The following is a 21,002-nucleotide window of genomic DNA, read 5'->3' on the forward strand; positions in this document are numbered from 1 at the left end:
GCTGGCCCACTCCATCAGCTTTTGGACTCTCCAATCTCCCCAATCACGTGAGCCAATTCCTTAAAATTAATGTCTGTGTATCTACTGATATCGATATCTACAGATTGATATTTGTGCAAAGAATAATTTGGCCCAAGTGTCAATGGTACCAAGATTGAGAGACCCTCGTGTAGAATGACAAAACTCAGACAAGTTGGATAAATATCTTACAATGTTGTTGGTTTTATCACTGGTTTTAAACAGTGCAATTCTTTAAATTAAGTGTAATTTTTTAAATTAATATTTTTATTTTATTATTGATATATAGATGTAGACATATAGATATAAATATAGATATAGATGATATAGGTATAGATACACACTCACCCTATTGGTTTCTCTTTGTTTTTGCTATTATTTTCAATGGCACAAGCCGCAATTACGTTTAAACCAACCTACTAATACACAGTGATTCTGAGTCACCTAGAGGTTCTTTTTTCCTTGGCTTTTTCCAAGAATCCAGGCTTTTATGGCATGTTCCTCTTATTCCTTCTTCTGAATCCCATTTCCCATCATGTCCCCCTCCCCGAACATCTAAAGTCCTTCTGGGCCTGAATTCTCTGCTTTTTTTGGAGGGGGGCGGGGTGTGGGTGGGACAGGGTCTCACTGTCGCCTAGGCTGGAGTGCAGTGGTGCGATCTCCGCTCACTGCAACCTTCCCCTCCCGTGTTCAAGAGATTCTCTTGCTTCAGCATCCTGAGTAGCTGAGATTACAGGCACCCGCCACCATGCCTGGTTAATATTTTTGTATTTTTAGTAGACACAGGGTTTCACCACGCTGGCCAGGCTGGTCTCAAGCTCCTTACCTCAAGTGATCCACCCACCCTGGCCTCCCAGCGTGCTGGAATTACAGGCATGAGCCACCGCAGCCCACCAGTTCTTTGCATTTTAAGGCATGGTGTGAAGCTGGATATTTCCTGGGACTCTGGCCTCAGTCTCCCTTTTCTGTATGAGTAACCCTGACTTGGAGATTGAGTATCTTCCTTGCACATTTAACTCTTTCTAAGCTGCTATCGGTTCACTGGGGAAGTTCGCCAGGTTCCAAATGCTGTCTCATTTACTGTCTTGCAAAATCTGGATTGAAGAAGAACTGGGCTGGCATATTTGTTTTTGGTTTTATTTTATTTATTTATTTATTTATTTAATTTTTTTTGAGACAGAATCTCTGTCTGTCACCCAGACTGGAGTGCAGTGGTACCATCTTGTCTCACTGCAACCACCGCTCCAGGGTTCAAGCGATTCTCTTGCCTCAGCCTCCTGAGTAGCTGGGACTGCAGGTGCCTGCCACCACGCCCGGCTAATTTTTGTATTTTTAGTAGAGATGGGGTCTCACCATGTTGGCCAGGCTGGTCTCGAACTCCTGACCTCAAGTGGTCCACCCACCTCAGCCTCCCAAAGTGCTGGGATTACAGGCGTGAGCCATCGTGCTCAGCCAGATTTGTTTGTTTTTCAATCAAATTGAAATGCCCCTAACTTAAAAATGATGATTTTAAAGTGAACTCCCGGTGGCATTTAATGCCTTCACAGGTTATGCAACCACCACTGCTCTCTGGTTCCAAGACACTTTTATAACCCTAAAAGAAACCTTGGACCCACCAAGCAGCCACTACTCCTTCTCCCCTCCCCAGCCCCTGGAAGACACCAATCTGCTACTGGCTCTATGGGCTTGCCTCCTCTGAAAAATTCCTGTAAGTGGAATCCTACACTGTGTGGCCTTTTGTGTCTGGCTTCTTTCACTGAACCTAGCACCTTCAAGGCTCATCCACATAGAAGCATATAACAAAACTTCATTTCTTTTAAAAAAAATAGTTTCATTGGAAAGGAAGCTCTAGTTGTGTTTTCTTAGCAGTAATAAAAATATTTATTCAAAGACTAAATTCCAAGCATGCCAGCATATACCATCCATGACAGTGGTCAAATACAAATACAGAAACAAAGTCCAGGGTATAATTCATGTGTGTTTGGTACTTAGCCCTGAAACTTTCTTGTCACTATCCATAAAGTTTCTTCACCATTCATCTCCTGAAAATGTCTCACATTGTTTTTTAATTTTTATTTTCAGTTCTGGGGTATATGTGCAGGATGTGCAGGTTTGTTTCATAGGTAAGCGTGTGCCATGGTGGTTTGCTGCACCTGTCAGCCCAGCATGCATTAGCTATTTTTCCTGATGCTCCCCCTCCCCCCATCCACCCCCAAAGGCCCCAGTGTATGTTGTTCCCCTCCCTAAGGTCAAGAAACAACAGATGCTGGCGAGGCTGTGGGGAAATAGGAACGCTTTTACACTGCTGGTGAGAATGTAAATTAGCTCAACCACTGTGGAAGACAGAGGTGATTCCTCAAGGATCTAGAACCAGAAATACCATTTGACCCAGCAATCCCAATAATTACTGGGATAATATATAATCCCAGTAATATCTACCCAAAGGAGGCCCGGCGCAGTGACTCACGCCTCTAATCCCAACACTTTGGGAGGCCGAGGCGGGCCGATCACCTGAGGTCAGGAGTTCGAGACCAGCCCCCATCTCTACTAAAAATACAAAAATTAGCTGGGCATAGTGGTGGGTGTCTGTAATCCCAGCTACTCGGGAGGCTGAGGCAAGAGAATCACTTGAACCTGGGAGGCGGAGGTTGCAGTGAGCCGAGATTGCACCATTGCACTCCAGCCTGAGCAACAAGAGTGAAACTCCGTATCAAAAAAAAAATATATATATATATAGCCAAAGGAATATAAATCATTCTATTATAAAGATACATGCACATGTATGTTCATTGCAGTACTATTCACAATAACAAAGACACAGAATCAACCCAAATGCCCATCAATAATAGACTGGATAAAGAATATGTGGTCCATAGACACCATGGAATACTATGCAGCCATAAAAATGAACGAGATCATGTCCTTTGCAGGGACATGAATGGAGCTGGAAGCCATTATCTTGTAGTTGTATTTTATCAGGAAAACATATCAGCCTCCTGGTTGGGTGCCCACTGACCTCAGACGATCTGTTGTCACCACATGCTTTGATTTAATGAGGATGGCAAAAACAGCACTGCTTTCAATCTGGGCTCTTTTTCGTGTTTTTTTCCTTTCTTTCCTTTCCTGATGTATTCACCCACTCAATGCAATTAAAAGAAACTGGGAGGCTCTCATCTTAAAAAATTCCCGATAATAGGTCATTCCGCCTACTTCCCCAAAGCATCTCTGTAGGTTTGAGTCGTTGTCAAGACAGCCCTAAATGTTTAGGTTACACACACCCATCTACTCTATGCATAGTTTTCTTCCACCAGCCACATAATAAATTATAGGACTCTTGAAATCTTATGAAACAGGGGGAAACAGATCTAAGAAAACCCTATGAAACCTGATTTTGTATTACATAATGCCGGGAAATGGAATGTTGGAACTTAGGCTTGCCAAACAGTCATCATTTTCAGGCAGCGTTTGAAGTTAGGGAAACAGAAAAATACATGTATCTCCCCGCCTGTGATTATCTGATGGACAAATGGTTTATTAGGACATATAGAGAGAAGCAAAAAAAAAAAAAAAAAAAAAAAAAAAAACACACAACGAGAAATTTCTGTAACGATTTCAAGGCAGGTGTCTGGAATTGCGATCATATTATAATTCAATATGTTTTTGTAAAATAGCAATGCGGAAACAAGCATCTTTTAAACTCTCTTATCTCGTTGATTTCATTGTTTTACTTTGAATAAAATTAACCAAGTTTCTACGAAAATGAACCTTTCCAAAACAGGGGCCAGAAATGCATATTTATTTCTTCAAGTGCTGCATTTTAAATGGGTGGCCAGCCAAGAGTGAAAGAAAAAGAGACGGGGTTTCTCCATGTTGGTCAGGCTGATCTTGAACTCCTGACCTCAAATGATTCTCCTGCTTTGGCCTCCCAAAGTGCTGGGATTACAGGCATGAGCCACCGTGCCTGGCCTAGTGAAGGGTTTCTTAACCTGTGCACCTTGGGTAACTCGGGGCTGAACGACTCTCTGTGGTCGGGTGTCCTGTGCACTGTAGGGTGTTGAGCAGCATCCCTGGGCTCCACCCACCAAATGCCAATAGCACCCATTCCCAGCTGTGACAACCAAAATATCTCCAGACACGTTACCTGGGGGACAAACTCGACCCACGTTAAAAGCTCCTGATGTAAAAAAAAAAAAAAAAAAAAAGCAATAATGTATTGTGCCACAACTTGGATGAAACTGGAAGCCATATTCTAAGTGAAGTCACTAAGGAATAGAAAACCAAATACCACACGTTCTCACTTACAAAAGTGGGAGCTGGTAGGGCACAGTGGCTCATGCCTGTAATGCCAGCACTTTGGGAGGCCGAGGCAGGAGGATCACTTGAAACCAGGAGTTCAAGAACAGCCTGGGCAATGTAGTAAGACCCCGTCTCTACAGGAAATAGAAAATATTAGCTGGGAGTCGTGGTGCGCACCTGTGGTCCCAGCTACTCAGAAGGCTGGGCGGGGGGGGGAATTGCTTGAGCCTAGGAAGTTGAAGGTGCAGTGAGCCATGATCATGCCACTGCAATCCATCCTGGGTGACAGAGTGAGACCCTGCTTCAAAAAAGAAGTGGGAGCTAAGTTGTGGGTATGCAAAGGCATACACAGTAGTGTAATGGACATTGGAGACTCCGAAGTGGGAAGGTGTGAGTGCGGCGAGGGATGAAGGACTACCTATTAGGTACCACGTACAACACCCGGGTGATGGGCACACTAACGTCCTAGACTTCACTCATCCAAGTAACCAAAAACCACGTGTGCCCCTAAAGCTATTCAAATTTTAAAAAAATCAAAGAACTCTTGACGTAAAGTTTCACAAGTTCTCACTCAAACATGGGAGGTAAAAACGTTAAAAACTTGCACTCATGGAGATAAAGTAGAATGGTGGTTACCAGAGGCTGGGAAGAGTATCGAGGAGGAGGTGATAGAGTGGGGATAGTTAATGAACGCAGAAATACAGTTGGATGGAAGCAAGAAGGTATAGTATTTGGTACTACAACAGGGAGACTCTAGTTAACAATAATTCGTTGTATATTTTAAAATAACTAAGAGAGTGGAATTGCAATGTTCCTGACACAAAGAAATGATAAAGGTTTACAGGATAGATACCCCAATTACCCTAATTTGATTATTACACATTGTAAGCTCGTATCAAAATATCACATATACCCTGTAAATAAGTACAACTATTATGCACCCATAATGATTAAAAACAAAAAAATTTAGGCCAGGCATGGTGGCTCATGCTTATAAACCTAGCACTTTGGGAGGCAGAGGCAGGAGGATTGCTTGAAGCCAGGAGTTGGGGACCAGCCTGGGCAACATAGCGAGATCCCATCTTTACAAAAAATTTTTAAAAATTAGCCGGGCATGGTGGCATGCACCTGTAGTCCCAGCTACTCAGGAGGCTGAGGCAGGAGGATTGCTTGAGCCTGGGATTTGAAGGCTGCAGTGAGCTATGATCACACCACTGCACTCTAGTGTGGGCAACAGAGCAAGACCTCATCTCTAAAAATAATAAATAATAAAATAATGTTTAAAAAGAACCACTGTTCTAGTCTAAAACTGCAATGCATGTCTATTTTTTCTCAAATGTCTGCTCACCAAGCGAAGTTTTGTTCTTTGTAGTAGCATCCCATGATTTTTCTTTACATTACGAAGATAACATCCATTTTCCCAGTTCCAGCCTCTGTCCTGAGATATTCACTTCCCTCTACACTTGATGTAATTTCAGACTACAATGTGGAAATAAGGGAAGGATTAAGGCAGCCTGACATAAGGTCAATCTTTCCAGGCCAGGAGTGGCCCTAGGAAAATTGTTTTTTCTTTTTGGGTTCAGATAAACCACAGCGAATAACCATAGCCCAGCACCGCATGGCTTTCCAGCAAAGACAGGACCTCCTCCCTCCAGGGATGGCAGGAATGTAAAGTGAAAGCATTACCAGAAAGGGGTCCCAGTCCAGACCCCAAAAGAGGGTTCTTGGATCTCATGCAAGACAGAATTCAGGGCGAGTCCACAGAGTAAAATGAAAGGAAGTTTATTAAGAAAGTAAAGGAATAAAGAATGGCTGCTTCATAGGCAGAGCAGCAGTATGGGCTGACGGGTGCCTATGTTTACGGTTATTTATTGATTATATGCTAAACAAGGGGTGAATTAGTCAAGAGGTTTCCAGGAAAGGGGTGGGTAATTCTGAGGGTTCCTCCCCTTTTTAGACCATATAGGGTAACTTCCTGAGGTTGTCATGACATCTGTAAACTGTCGTGGCTCTGGTGGCAGTGTCTTTTAGCAGCTAATGCATTATAATGAGTGTATAATGAGCAGTTACAATGACCAGAGGTCACTCTTGTCACTGTCTTGGTTTTGGTGGGATTTCACTGACTTCTTTACTGCAACCTGTTTTATCAGCGAGGTCTTTATGACCTGTATCTTTACTGACCTCCTATTTCATCCTGTGACTAAGAATGCCTAACCTCCTGGGAATGCAGCCCAGTGGGTCTCAGCCTTATTTTACCCAGCTCCTATTCAAGATGGAGTCACTCTGGTTTCAACGCCTCTGACAAAACCGTGCTTATTGTGCTGACCGAGGAGGGCTGAATGAAATCCAGCTGGATTGGACAGGGAACTAAAGGAAGATGTCCATCCATAGAATGTAGACAAGGCACCGATAAATGTGATAAACACAGCGAGGTCTGTGCATGGACGGACATACTTTTTTTTTTTTTAAAGACATGGTCTCACTCAGGCTGGAGTGCAGTGGTGCAATCATGGCTCACTGCAGCCTCGACCTCCCAGCCTCAAGCAATCCTCCTACCTCAACCTCCTGAGTAGCTGGTACTACAGGCACCCACCACCATTCCTGGCTAATTATTTTTATTTTTTGTAGACATAGGGTCTCACTGAGTCACCCAGGCTGGTCTCAAACTTCTGGGCTCAAGCAATCCTCCTGCCTCAGCCTTCCAAGTAGCTGGGACTACAGGTACATGCCACTACGCCAGACTAATTTTTGTATTTTTTGTAGAGAGGAGGTTTTGTGATGTTGCCCAGGCTGGTCTAGAACTCCTGAACTCAAGTGATCCACCAACCTCAGCCTCCCAACACGCTGGAATTACAAGAGTGAGCCACTGAGCCCAGCTGAGATACATCTTTCTCTCTCACCAAGGGCTCCTAAGTGGGCATCTGGTCCCCATCGATGCTGAATTTTTTTCTGACTTTCTTTCAAAGTCATTTTGAAACGTACATTAAGGCCTGGGTACTGTACCCTCTTTGACTTTCAAAGCATCAGGAGCCATTGGCAATGTCTGGAGACATTCTGGGTTATTATGATTGGAGAGTGGATGTGGCCAGCATCTGGTGGGTGGAGCCCAGGGATGCTGCTCAACACCCTGTGAGTGCAGAAGATGGCCACACCACAGAGAATCCTCCAGCCTCAAGTGTCAACAGCACCCACATTGAGAATCTTGAACTAAAGAATACAAAGATTCCACATATGAGATCATGCAGTATGTGTCATTCTGTGCCTGGCTTATTCCACTTAACATAATGTCCTCCACGTTCATCCATGTCGTTGCAAATGCCAACACTTCCTTCTTTAAGACTTGATAGCATTCCATTGTGCATACAAATCACATTTTCTCTACCCATTCATCCACTGATGGACACTTTGGTTGACTCCATATTTTGGCTATTGTGAATAGTGCTGTAATGACTATGGGAAAACAGATAAATTAAACATTCCTCAGAAAGTTACTAGAAAAATAAAATTATAAGTCAACAAATATTTGTTTGAAGTCTTCAAAAAATGTTTAAACCATCCAGAAAAATATGAATTCTCATATAAACCTTATGAAAAATAAAAATGGTAAGCTAAATGCTGAAATTTTTGAAAGCGTCAAAATAATCTATCTACCTATTTATCTATTCATCTATCCATCATCTTTCTATAATTATCCATCTATCCATTCATCAATTTATCCATCCATTCATTCATCTATTGAATGTACCTATCTATCTAGCTAGCTAGCTATTTATCATCTATCCATCCATCTACTGAATCTATCATCTATCCTTATCTGTCTATCACATACCTATCTACCCACCCACCCATCTATTGACTCTAATCATCTACCATTACCTATGTATCTATCATATATCTATCCATCCATCCATCCATTGAATCTATCTATCCATCCATCCATTCATCTGCTGAATCTATTATCTATCATTATCTATATATTTATCTGTCTACGTATCTACCCATCAATCTACCTGTTGAATGTATGTATCATCTATCATTATCTGTCTGACAGTCTAATCTATTTAAGCTCTCTGTCATCTATTATAACATATTTTTATCTATCTCTTCTATTTATTCTCATCTCTATTGTCATATATTATATGTATGTTGATACACACAGAGAAAGATTGATAGAGAGAGATTTGTAAAATGTACAAATATTTAAAATGAAACACTTTTTTTTTAAATGGGTGACATGGTAAACAAGGACATTCACTGACTGGCCTCATTCACTTCCTACCCATCCTTCCAATCTAATCACTCCTGGGGGTGTTTCTGGGAACGGCTTTCTTCGCCGCCTCTGTCTCTTCATCCCAACACCACTTTCTGCCTGCCCCCTGGCCAGCCCAGCTTCCCTGAGGCCCCTCCCTGTCCCCTGCACCCATCACACACCATGTTCATGATGATTGTTGTTTACATGTCCACTCCCCCACCACACGCATCGAAAGCACCTGGAGGCTCAGGGGTCTTCCTCTCTGGTTTTCCTCCATACCTGGCGAAATGGTGGTAAATGGTAGCAGCCAACAAATGTTTGAGTAAATGAACAGACTACTTAATTCCCTTTACAACTGCCAATGAAGAAATGATAAATGAAGGTGGTGATTTTTAACTCCTAAGGTCCAGTAAGTCAGGGGTAGGGGTTTTTCTTTATTTCCAGCTCCAGAAAACTGCTGACAGGAGATGGGAAAAAGCAGCTCATTTCTAAAAATCCCTTTAGCATAACTTACAAGTCCCTCAGCCAGCCTGCCTCAACCCCCTCCCAAGGCATCTGGTTCTAGTTCAGGGCAAAAGAAGTTAAGTGTTTCATTATAATGCTTCTTGCACACACACATATGCATTTACTGGGGGTGGGGAGCTTTGGGGGAATTTTACTAATATTTGCTAATTTTTTATTGACATGTAGGAAGAACTGTAAACTTAATTTTACATTTACTTATGTAGAAAGAACTGTAAACTTAATTTTCGTTTCCCTATGTTCCCCTCAATTTGCTCAATTCTTTCCTTCTGATTGCGATGAAATTTTTCTAGAAAATCATCACCCAATTTACACCATATTTTTTAAGTATTTCCCTGTGCCGGGGGAAAGAAAGTCTAAAATGATCCTTTAGATTATTTGTATATTTTTGAAATGTTTCAACGACGTTAAATATAATTGGAAGGAAAAGCAAAGCATCATACAAGATTAAATCTTAGGTGAATTGAAGAAAAAAATAAGCATTTGTGCAAGGCCAGGGAGTCAAAATCTGATTTTCTTCTAAAGGAAAGAAGGTTCAGAGAGTTCTTTTTTCCAAGTTTAGAAACCATTCAAAACTCATGAGTTTGCTGTTTTGATCATCACTGAAATCTCTTCCAGATTCCTACCCTTAGGAAAAAAATATATATATATATTTATATATATATAGCTTCATGCTTTCAAAGAAGAAAGATCAAAATAGTATGTTAAGTAGTCTCAGAATACTTCTTGTACATATAAAAAATACTCAGTGAGTTATTATAAAATAAATCAAAAACAGACAGACTGAATCTTCCTTAGATTATATATGCTTTTAACTTCTAAGAGAATGAAGGATGCAAGCTAGAAGATTAATGAAAGAAAATCAATTACCCCCAAACAAAAATGTTTAAAAATCTCAATTATAGTTCAGATTGGCCCTTTCTAGCAAAAGTCAAAATGTGATATGCAAACACATAATGTAATGCCTTCATTCTTCACAAAAGCCTTGACTATGTACATGGTTAGTGCTTGACTATGTACATGGTCAGTGCTCATTGTTTGAAAATCCAATGAGACTGTAATATCTGAGAAACCACCATAGATTATGCAGCAAAGGCATTTTACTGTATCAAATTCAAGTGGTCAGAGACATTTGAACCAGAGCAACTGCATCTTGAATAGGGGCTGGGTAAAATGAGGCTGAGACCTACTGGGCTGCATTCCCAGGAAGTTAGGCATTCTAAGACACAGGATGAGATAGGAGGTCGGCACAAGATACAGGTCATAAAGACCTTGCTGATAATACAGCATGCGGTAAAGAAGCCAGCCAAAACCCACCAAAACTAAGATGGTTTACAAGAGTGACCTCTGGTTGTCCTCACTGCTCACTATATGCTAATTATAATACATTAAAATGCTGAAAGGCACTCTCGCGAGCGCCCTAACAGTTAACAGAGGCCATGACAATGTCAAGATATTGCCCTATATGGTCTAAAAGGGGAGGAACCCTGAGTTCCCTGAATTGCCCAACCCTTTCCCGAAAACTCGTGAATAATCCACCCCTTGTTCAGCATAAAATCAAGAAATAATGGTAAAAATGGACAACCAGTAGCCCTTGGGGCTGCTCTGCCTGTGGAGTAACCATTCTTTTATTTCTTTACTTTTGTAATAAACTTGTTTTCACTTTATGGACTCACCTCCAATTCTTTCTTGCACGAGATCCAAGAACCCTCTCTTGGGGTCTGAATTGGGACCCCCTTCCTGGTAACAAAGTTACAAACAAAGGAAATTCTATCTAAAACAGATACAGTCATGCACTGCCACAGAACGTATGGCCAATGATGGACAGCATATAAAACGATGGTCCCACAGGATTATAATGGAGCTGAAAAATTCCTGTTGCCTAGTGATTTGTGTTACAATTGCCTACTGTATTCAGTATAGGAACATGCTGTACAGGTTTGTAGCATAGGATCAACAGGCTACACCATATAGCCTAGGTGTGTAGTAGGCTAGACCATCTAGGTTTGTGTAAGTGCACTCTAGGATGTTTGCACAACAACACTGCCCAGTGATGCATTTCTCAGAATGTATCCCCATCATTCAGCAACAAGTGACTGTAAGTCTATTTCACTGTGTGTAACTTCCCCTACTGTAAGGGAACTCCCCTCAGAAACCCAAGCTCGCCTTGGTTCAGATCCACAGTGCAGCAATTTAGGAAGAGTATGCTTCCCTGAGGAGGCACTTTAGCTCAAACCAGCCACCACTTGCTCACTGGCTTTCTACTACCTTCTCATCAGTTTTAGCCCCACAGAATCAATAGTGAGCTTCTTTTCCACGTTGGAATTAATTATAAATATAGGAGTGGGAGTTTCCACATTTGCATGAGGTAATCTATTTGTTAGTTAAGGACCCATATCCATTATCTATTGCTGGGTAACAAACACTCCCAACACTTAGTAGCTGAAGACAAGCACCATTTTATTTGTGCATCACTCTTGGGTCACAAATTTCAGGCTGAGCTCAGCTGGATGGTTCTTCTGTGGGTCTCCCTTAAGGTCCCTTATGTGGTCCCAGTCCTCTGACAGTTTGACTGAAAATGGATGGTGTAAGCTGGGAGCCTATTCACGTGGCTGGCCATTGGTGCTGACTGTCAGCTGAATCTTTCTCATGGTGACTCATCTCAAAAAGGCTACCCTGACTTCTTCCTATGGGGTGGCCTCAGTACTCTAGGCTGACAGACGAGACCGCCCAACAGACGTGTTTATGAATGTACCTTAGACCATCCAGTCTCATCAAGCTGCCAGATAATGGAAGCTGCAAGAAAGACCCCAGGCAAGACCAACAGAAGAACTGCTCAGCTGAACTCAGTCCAAGTTATTGATTCACAGACATATGAGCAAATACAATGTTTGTGATATTGAGGCACTAAACTTGTAGTTGATTTCATACCAAAAAAATAGGTAACAGATCCTGAAATTCATACCTGAAGTGGGTGGAGGGTTGCCGTCATACAAAAGCTTAAAACATGCTTCATTGGCTTTGAAACTGAGTGGTGAATGAAGGTTGGGAAAATAGTAAGGTAATTGCTACCAAAGGCTAGAAAAAAAATGGTAACCAGTGGTATGTTGTGTTGGAAGAGCAAAACTGTAGCCTGAAGTGACTTGGAAGATAAAAATGTACCTAATGTGCTTGCTTTGGCAGCACATATACTAAAATTGGACTGATACAGATAAAATTAGCAAGGCCCATACAAGGATGACAGGTAAATTCGTGAAGCATCTCATTATTTAAAACATACACACACACACACACACACACACACACACACGTAAAATAAAGTCAAAAAAGAAAAGAAAAGAAAAGAAATGTACCTAATAAACTCAGACTTAGAGGAAGTAGGTTTTTGTTGTTGTTGAACATTCGCACTATTGACATTTGGGGCCAGAAAATTATTTGTCATGGAAGCTGCTATGTGCATTGCAGCATTCTCAGCATCATTCTGGGCCTCTGCTTGGTAGATCTCAGAAGCACCCATTGAGTACAGCCTGAATTTTCGTCCCATATAACAGTGAGTATATAACATAGATTTTTTTTTAACCCACTGCATTTTGGGATTCTTTGTTATGTGCCAATAGCTGACTGACACAGCCTCTTACAACGGAAACAGAAAATCTGCTCATGCAGATTTCTTTTCTTGCTTCAATGGTTCATTCTGTAAATATTTGCAGTGCATTCCTTGAGCCAAATAATATCTCAAATTTGGGGATAAATATGTATGAAGTGATAGACCCTGACCTGCTGAGGCTCCTTTGGAAGCACTGAGGTTAGAACAGCATCTTAGCCAGTAAGAAGTTTTCTTCCGGGGAAGGGAGAGGGGGCAGGGACTTCTAGGCAGAGAATGCAATATTCCTTCATTTGCCATTTGTGCAACAACTAATTGTAGAGCTGCTAGTATGTGCCAAGTTCTGGAGTTGGGGAAGAGGTTAAGACAGACAAGAGTCATGCTTTCATGGTGGTTACAAGAAGTCAACAAGAAGATGAATGACATAATTTTATATCCTTATAAGAGGAAATACACAGCTGGGTGTGCAAGCACATGACTGTAGTCCCAGCTACTCAGGGAGACTGAGACTGGAGGATTACTTGAGCCTGGGAAGTCGAAGCTGCAATGAGCTGTGATTGTGCCACTGCACTGCAGCCTGGGCAATTATGGAAGCTGAAAACTGATCTGCTATCTACAACTGGAGACCCAGGAGAGCCAGTGGTGTAGATTCCAGTTGGAGTCTGAAATATATTAATATTTTGTATTTTGTTAATATAACGGAGATTTTATTTTTAATACAAGACTAGTCAGCCCATGTGAAAGGAAGAGAGTCCACATGGCAGAGGGGAAGTCATCAGGGAGCAATTTAACAGCTGCCTGCACACTATTTTCCTTTCTGTGCTCATGCGTTTGGAGAATACGTCTATGGTTAAGGAATTAGATCATCTCTAATCTTAACCTATGGTATTGACTATAAACAGGCTCCCCGTAAGCTCTGGTTATTTGAATGTTAATTTCTGCAGTGGAAGCAAATTTTAAAAGTGGAAGCTCAAATTGCAGCTCCCATCTGGGCACCACGTGTCTGGAACGACCGTTCTGAAAATGGGTTACGTCATGTGTGGCTTAGGCTGGCGTTTCAGCAGCGTTGAGGGTTGGCCCATTCGCCAGGTGCATGCAGGGCCGCAGTATGTGGGAGAAATAAGGCAGGAAGGAGCATTACAAGGTGGCATGCCTTGTACCCGGCTAGGAGGTATATGAATCACACACAGAGAGAGCTGGCGGGAGAGTTTTCTCTACGAAATCCTTCTTTCAAGAAGGCAATGTTTGGGGTAGACAGTCTGGAAGTCCGTGTTGATTGGTCTTTTACTCTTCTCCTCTATAGAATATGTCTCTGGGACTGTGAATTGATCAATCAATGCAATCAATATCAGAAGTATGTAAGATTTCCTTCACGAAATCTCATGGAGGAAGATCCATGCATGCCCAGCATTAGAGAATGGATTTTATTTGCACACAAACGCATAGAGAACAAATAGTGAGGACATCCACGTGGTAAAGGAAGCAAGGTATGGGGCCGGCGCATAGAAAGACAAGCCACTTAGTGTGGGTGTTGTGAAGGGCCGGGTAAAGAAATCATAAGTCATGAACGTAGGCAGGGGCGCATGTTTGAGGACTTTACCACAAAAGCAGGAAGCATGCACTTGATTTGCTGAAAACCAGAAGCCATTGATCAAAGAGTGTTGATCGAAACCTTAACAAGACCACGTGAACTCCCGAAAGATGACACAGTGTTTCCCCTGCTATATTTAAATAGATCTAAACGTATACATATATTATGTATAAATATTATATTTATAATTATATCTATAAATGGACAATTATAAATATATATTTATAATTATATATTTATATACATTTATAATTAGACATATATGTCTATATATTTGTATATAATTTATAAATTTTATATATGATTTATTACATATAATATATATTTTATTTGTATAAATATCTATAAAGCTGTATAAACCTTATAAAAATTGTATAAACTTTATACAACTTTATAAAAACATATATTATTTATACTATATAGTTATATATTATATGTAATTTATATATAATATATAATTTTATATTTATAAAATTTATAAATTTATATGTATATTTTTTGAGACAGGGTCTCACTCGCCTAGGCTGCAGTGCAATGGCACAATCACAGCTTACTGCAGCCTCAACCTCTGGGGGCTCAATTGATTCTCCAACGTCAGCCTCCCCAGCAGCTGGGACCACAGACACTCACCATCATGCCCAGCTAATTTTTATATTTTTTGCAGAGACAGGGTTTCACCCTGTTGCCCAGTCAGGTCTCGAACTGCTAAATATATTTTAAAGTATTAATTCTACACTGGATCTTAAGATATTGTAGACAGGTTTTTGCTTCCTTTAAGTTTGTTTTGTGTTTTGACCTCTACTGGATCAGCCATGATACTTGAGACATCTTTTGAAGGTGGTTAGAAGTCCAAGCTCCTAATAAGAAATTGTGACACAAAGTCTCAAAAGTATTTTAGGATTTATGCATTTATTCCTAGACAGAATTAGGAAAAACATAGCTTGGCCTGAGGTTTTTTCCTAGACCTATTGTTCTATAAACCTATGCAAACGTATTCAGTTCTATAACTTGGGAGGCCAACCAAATTTCAAAAGAGGTACCTGTAACTCAAGTCATGCTGATTTTAGCAAACACTGCTCACAGGCCTTTTGGGAGGCTTCACCGTGTGTTTGTTACATTGCCTTACAGTTCTGTGGGTTTATGAGTTGGTGCAACCTCAGCTAGGAATGCAGGCTGCTCGCGTTGTGTCAATGTCGTATGTTTTGAACAGTAAAGTGTATGTTCTTTGTGAACTGAGGACACATACCAATGTGCTGCAGTTCTTATTTCCATTTGCTTTAATATGTCGAACATGGAAGTTGAGGTATTTAGCACATCCTATATCAAAACTGTTATAAAACTGAGAGAAAATGCTAAAGGGAAAAATTGTATTCCAAACAACTCCCCTTCTTGTATCTCTATAAACCTTTTTATTTACTTATTTTTTTTTAAATTTTTCTGGAGACAGGGCCTCACTCTTGTCACCCAGGCTAGAGTACAGTGGCAGGATCATAGCTCATTGCAGCCTTGACCTCCTGGGCTCAAGCAATTCTCCTGCCTCAGTCTCCCAAGTAGCTGGGACCACTGGCACGTCTCATCCTGCCTAGCTGATTTTAAAAGTTTTTATTTTTGGTAGAGATGGGGCCTCACTGTATTGCCCAGGCTCGTCTAGAACCCCGGGCTCATGCCGTCTTCCCACCTTGGTTCCCCAAAATGTTGGCATTACAGGCATGAGCCATGGTGCTGAGCCATATCTCCGTAAACCTTATTCTACATAATTGTATTTTTGAAACCCGCACCTTACATATTTGCTTGTGTTCACTGCATTTATTAATCATTTCACAGGCCCCAAAGGAACTTCCTATAGGTTAGACGAGCAAAAGCCCAATTAACTTGGGCTTCAAGACAGTCTCTCCTAAATGTTCCCTTCTTGAAAGAAAGAAGAATGTGCTGTGCTTGAGAATGCACGAACGTTTTCCATCCCTAAAACCAGCATTATTGGTCATAGATGACTCCAGTACAAATAGCCTTTTGAAATTTTTTTGTGGATTTCATTTTTTGTATTGATAACATCTAGCAATGCACGCTTCTTTCTGCAAATGAGAATCCACATTTTCAGATTTTCCAGGGTAGGGAATTCATTCAAGTTTTTTGTGCAATTGGGAGCCTCCTGCAACATCGATGAAAGACATGTGCAGGCTTCACGCCCTGGCGTTGCAACTGTTAGGGAAATAGATGGTGCTGCGAAAGCCATTCTTAGGAAAAAATTGCTGGAAACAACACAAAAGCCAAGGCGGGGAAATATTTGAAAGCGGCCTCTCGGATATTGGGGCTTTCTGTTTCAATATGGCCTTTGCCCTTCCTAAGATTAGTTTATAATAAAGTCAGATGGATGTCCTTGTCTGAACAAACCACACCTAGAATTTGCAAGCCACTGACCATCACCCATTGGTTGGAGAGGGACAGATGTAGGAGACAGCTGTTTGCGGTTAAAGGCATTAACCACATTTATATGTTGTGTAATCATTTTCTCAGGGATCCAGCCCCGGAGCTCTTTTTCCCAAGGTCTTCATCTCGGTGTCCTGGCCCACAGAGGTCACTGCATTGGACACGCCAAATTACATCTATATTGCATCAATCTGGAGAAAAGAACACTCTTGCAAAATTTTTTTTGTTTGATTTTTCTCTTTAGCAAATTGCATTTGTTGAAGTAATTTCCCCTTTTATTTTCATTATCATTAGCAACTTTTTAGCCAGAAGGATCTCATCAAAACTTGTCATATTTTCTCTTGAGCATAAGGGTGTAATGGGATATTTTCCCATTCATCTTGTCTGTTATTTACTGTTCAAGAAAATTACCTTTTCTCTGGGAACAAAAGAGGAGTGGCACAGTGTGACCCAGAGGGTTGGACCAGGACAGGATTATTTAGGGCTTTGTGAGACTTGGAAAAGTGTTGGTACTTTGTTGTTATTATTATTTTTCTCTTATTCTAAGTGCAAAAAGAAGAGATTATAGAGAGTAATTTATTATTTCAAAGGCTTTGATGGGTTATAAATGGAGAATAGTTTGGAGGAAGTTTATAATGAGAGGAACAGGGGGTTCTTCCAGTAGAGCCAGGAAGCCGAGGATGGAGGCTTAAACTAAAATGGCCACAGTGGAAAGAAACAAAAATGAACTCATGCAATTTTTAAGGCAGAAAAGCTAGAACAAGATGTTTCATCGGTCTGCTGTTTATTTGCACCACGGAATTTTTTAAATTCTGTTATTTATTTCTTTTAGGGTTGAACGTTTTATAAAAACTATAAGAGATTTAATATGAAATATTGGAAAAGGCTAGGCGCAGTGGTTCATGCCTGTAATCCCAGCACTTTCGGAGGCTGAGGCGGGTGGATCACTTGAGCTCAGGAGTTCAAGACCAGCCTGGCCAACATGGTGAAGGCCCGTCTCTACTAAAAATACAAAAATTAGCTGGGCACAGTGGCATGTGCCTGTAATCCCAGCTACTCGGGAGGCTGAGGCAGGAGAATCGCTTGAACCCGGGAAGCGGAGGTTGCGGTGAGCCGAGATTGAGCCACTGCACTCTAGCCTGGGCAACAGAGCGAGACTCTGTCTCAAAAAAAAAAGAAATATTGGATAAGCAGATAGCACTAAGAAAGGTTGGTGCTACTTCTAGAGCAAATAAAATTTGTCTCATTCTGGAAATAAAATGTCTTTTCCAAATTAAATTAAGAAACAAATGTTTAGGGAGTTCTACTGTATTTTGGGCACAGAATAAAAATAAGAATACAATTTCCATATATTAATATAAATAAACAAATATAAAAATATAAACAAACTTCTAGGTAGGATGGTAGCAGGAGACTGGGCATATAAACCCACAGATCTCCAAGGAAAACCCATATCATTAGGCAGAATACCACAGTATTACCCAAACTTCACAGAATTTATCCCATTCAGAATTTGGCAGAAGGAAAATGAAGGGCTATGGAGAAGTAATCTGCAAACCACTTTCCCCCAACCCTAAAGAGCAGTAAACCAGTGCTATGGTCTGAAAGTTTGTGTTACCCCTAAATTCAGATGTTGAAATCCTAATTCCCAAGGAGATGGTGTTATGAGGTGGGGCCTTTGGGAGGTGATGAGATTCTGAGGGTGGAGCCTCATGAATGGGATGAGTATCCTTAGAAAAGGGAGCCCAGAAAGCTCCCTCGTCCTTTCCACCATGGAAGGACACAACAAAAAGGTACCATCTCTGAAGCAGAGAACCTTGATCAGATACCAAATCTTCTGGCACCTTAATCTTGAACTTTCAGCCACCAGAAGTGGGAGGCTTCACAATTGAAACAAATTTCGATTGTTTATACATTTTCCAGTCTAAGGAAATTTATAATTGCAGCCCAAATGGACCAAGAAAGCCAGGGGGGAAAAAAAGAGAGTAGAAAAGAGACATAAAATGGATCCTCATTAATGCCCAAGGAGTTGCAATGAAGGATTGACCATCGAGTGAACACTCACACAACCAGAAAACTAGAAAAAGAACAATGGGCCGGGTGTGCTGGCTCACGCCTGTAATCCCAACACTTCGGTAGGGTAAGGAGGGCAGGTCACTTGAGGTCAGGAGTTTGAGACAAGCCTGGCCAACATGGTGAAACCCCATCTCTACTAAAATTACAAAAATTAGCCGGGCACAGTAGCACGTGCCTGTAATCCCAGCTACTCTGGAGGATGAGACAAGAGAATTGCTTGAACCAGGGAGGCAGAGGCTGCAGTGAGCCGAGACTGCACCACTGCACTCCAGCCTGGGTGATAGAGTGAGACTCCACCTCAAAAAAAAAGAAAGAAGGAAGGAAAGAAAGAAGAAAAGAAAGAAAGAGGAAGAAAGGAAAGAAAGAAAGAAAGAGGAAGAAAAAGAACAATGGTTTCTGAGTGATGTCCACTCCACTAAACCTCCTTTTTAACAAATCCTGTCAACAGAGAAAAACTACTGTTCATCCAAAGAGGGATAAGGACTCCTGGAGGAGAGATAATTGCTATTTCTGAAACAGGCTTAATGCAAAAGCACGTAAAATATAGTAAAATTATGGTGAATTGCATAGAGATGAAAACCTGCCTTGATGTAGGTAAAGTTTCTTAGGAAGTGGCAAATGTCAGATTACATCCTGCGGAATATCAAGACTGAGAAATGGAAGAAAACTCAGGAAATTCAAAACTCAAGAGACCAGTTTAATGTAATGAAAATGATAATACATTTGTTGTTGTTTTGTTATGTCTTCATATGGAGAAGAGATTCAGCAAGACTATATAAAAGAAATCATTCAAGAAGACAAGCCTATTCAACCAAAAGAAATAGTACAAGAAAACTTTTTTTGAATCGATGGAAGACCTAAGTCAACAGATTAAAGCAGCCCAATGAATTTGAAGACATGACAAATAATGCATTCATTTTGAACCTTAATGCCCATGATAAAAGTAATCATGATAGAAAGGCAATATTTTAAATTCTAAAATAGTGGGCTAATATGTCAGGTCATGTTGATAAGCTCTGGATGGTGAATGGGAGTGGCTGAGGATTTGCACACTCAAATGTCTAGCCAGTGAGTTAATGGCTGAGGCAGTGTGGGCTAAGGAGATGCAGGTGTAAATGCTAGGACCCAGAATTGCATGCTGAATCACACTGAATCAACTCTAACTAAAAGTTGTTACTCCAGGATGTCATCCAGAGATGGTGAGATTTTTTTGTAAGGGAAATCACCCAATACAACAGTTTCATAATTCACAAATTCTCATTACATTTTGAAGAATTCAGCATCTCAAAGACCACACATATAGGCTGGCAAGCCCTGTTTTGCCCACAACTACTGGGTAATGACCTCAGCTCTGCACATCTGCTCTCTCCAAGCCACACACATGTAAAAAATGCTCAGCTTCCTTCCCCAGTGATACCCACTCCCCTGAACCTTACCTCTTTTCTCCTGTTTTTGAGGATTGTACCATATCTTGATGTATGTACCATGATTTCACTCTTCTGCTGGTTTGTTGGCTTTCTCCATTCTCTGTCTGCCACCTAAATTTGTAAGATTAGGACCAGCAGAGACAGAGAAGGGAAGGTGACATGGTTAGGCTTTGTGTCCCCACGCAAATCTCATCTTGAATCGTAATCCCCGTAATTCCCACATGTCAAGGAGAGACCAGGTGGAGGTCACTGAACTGTGGGGATGGTTCCTGCCATGCTGTTCTTATGAGAACGAGTGAGTTCTCATGAGATCTGATGGTTTTATAAGGGGCTCTTCCCCCTTTGCTCAGCACTTCTCCTTCCTGCTGCCTTGTAAAAAAGGTGCCTGCTTCCCCTTCCTCCATGATTGTAAGTTTCCTGAGTCCTCCTCAGCCGTGTGGAACTGTGAGTCAATTAAACCTCTTTCCTTTATAAATTACCCAGTCTTGGGCAGTTCTTTATAGCAGTATGAAAACAGACTAATACAAAAGGGAAGAAAGATAAACCTAAGATGTGTATCCCAGTGTGTATGTCAGGAAAATGCATTGGAAGGGAGCAGAATTGCTTTGCCTGACAGAGCAAAGGAATTTGGGGGTTGTTGCCTAGCAGCAGTCCTTGAAAGGGGAGAAGGTAAATGGGAAAGAACCTCAAATAGACCAGGACGGCAACAGCAACCCCAGGTCTTAAAGATAAAGAAGCATGGAGCGATTCTCCTTGATAGGGATGGTGAAGGGAGTTTTACAATCAGCA

General features: G+C 41.2%; 1 protein-coding gene and 1 non-coding gene across 5 annotated transcripts in view; one reads left to right on the plus strand and one right to left on the minus strand.

The window, feature by feature from the left end:
* LOC112131563 (cAMP-dependent protein kinase catalytic subunit PRKX-like) overlaps positions 1-21,002 on the minus strand; it is a 324,246-nt gene that overhangs the window by 25,994 nt on the left and 277,250 nt on the right. For 2 of the 4 annotated variants that reach the window (XR_010138927.1, XR_010138928.1), the window contains one exon: positions 20,223-20,324. The exons of the other annotated variants lie outside the window; for them this stretch is intronic. The gene's annotated coding sequence lies outside the window, so the exon portion shown is untranslated. The remainder of the gene's footprint in view (positions 1-20,222; positions 20,325-21,002) is intronic. 4 annotated transcript variants of the gene reach the window in all.
* Positions 12,256-12,360, plus strand: LOC112131484 (U6 spliceosomal RNA). Its single transcript, XR_002913545.1, has one exon. It is a non-coding gene; the product is annotated as a U6 spliceosomal RNA (small nuclear RNA).

Source organism: Pongo abelii, chromosome X (assembly GCF_028885655.2).
Source record: "Pongo abelii isolate AG06213 chromosome X, NHGRI_mPonAbe1-v2.0_pri, whole genome shotgun sequence".
NCBI classification, from domain to species: domain Eukaryota; kingdom Metazoa; phylum Chordata; class Mammalia; order Primates; family Hominidae; genus Pongo; species Pongo abelii.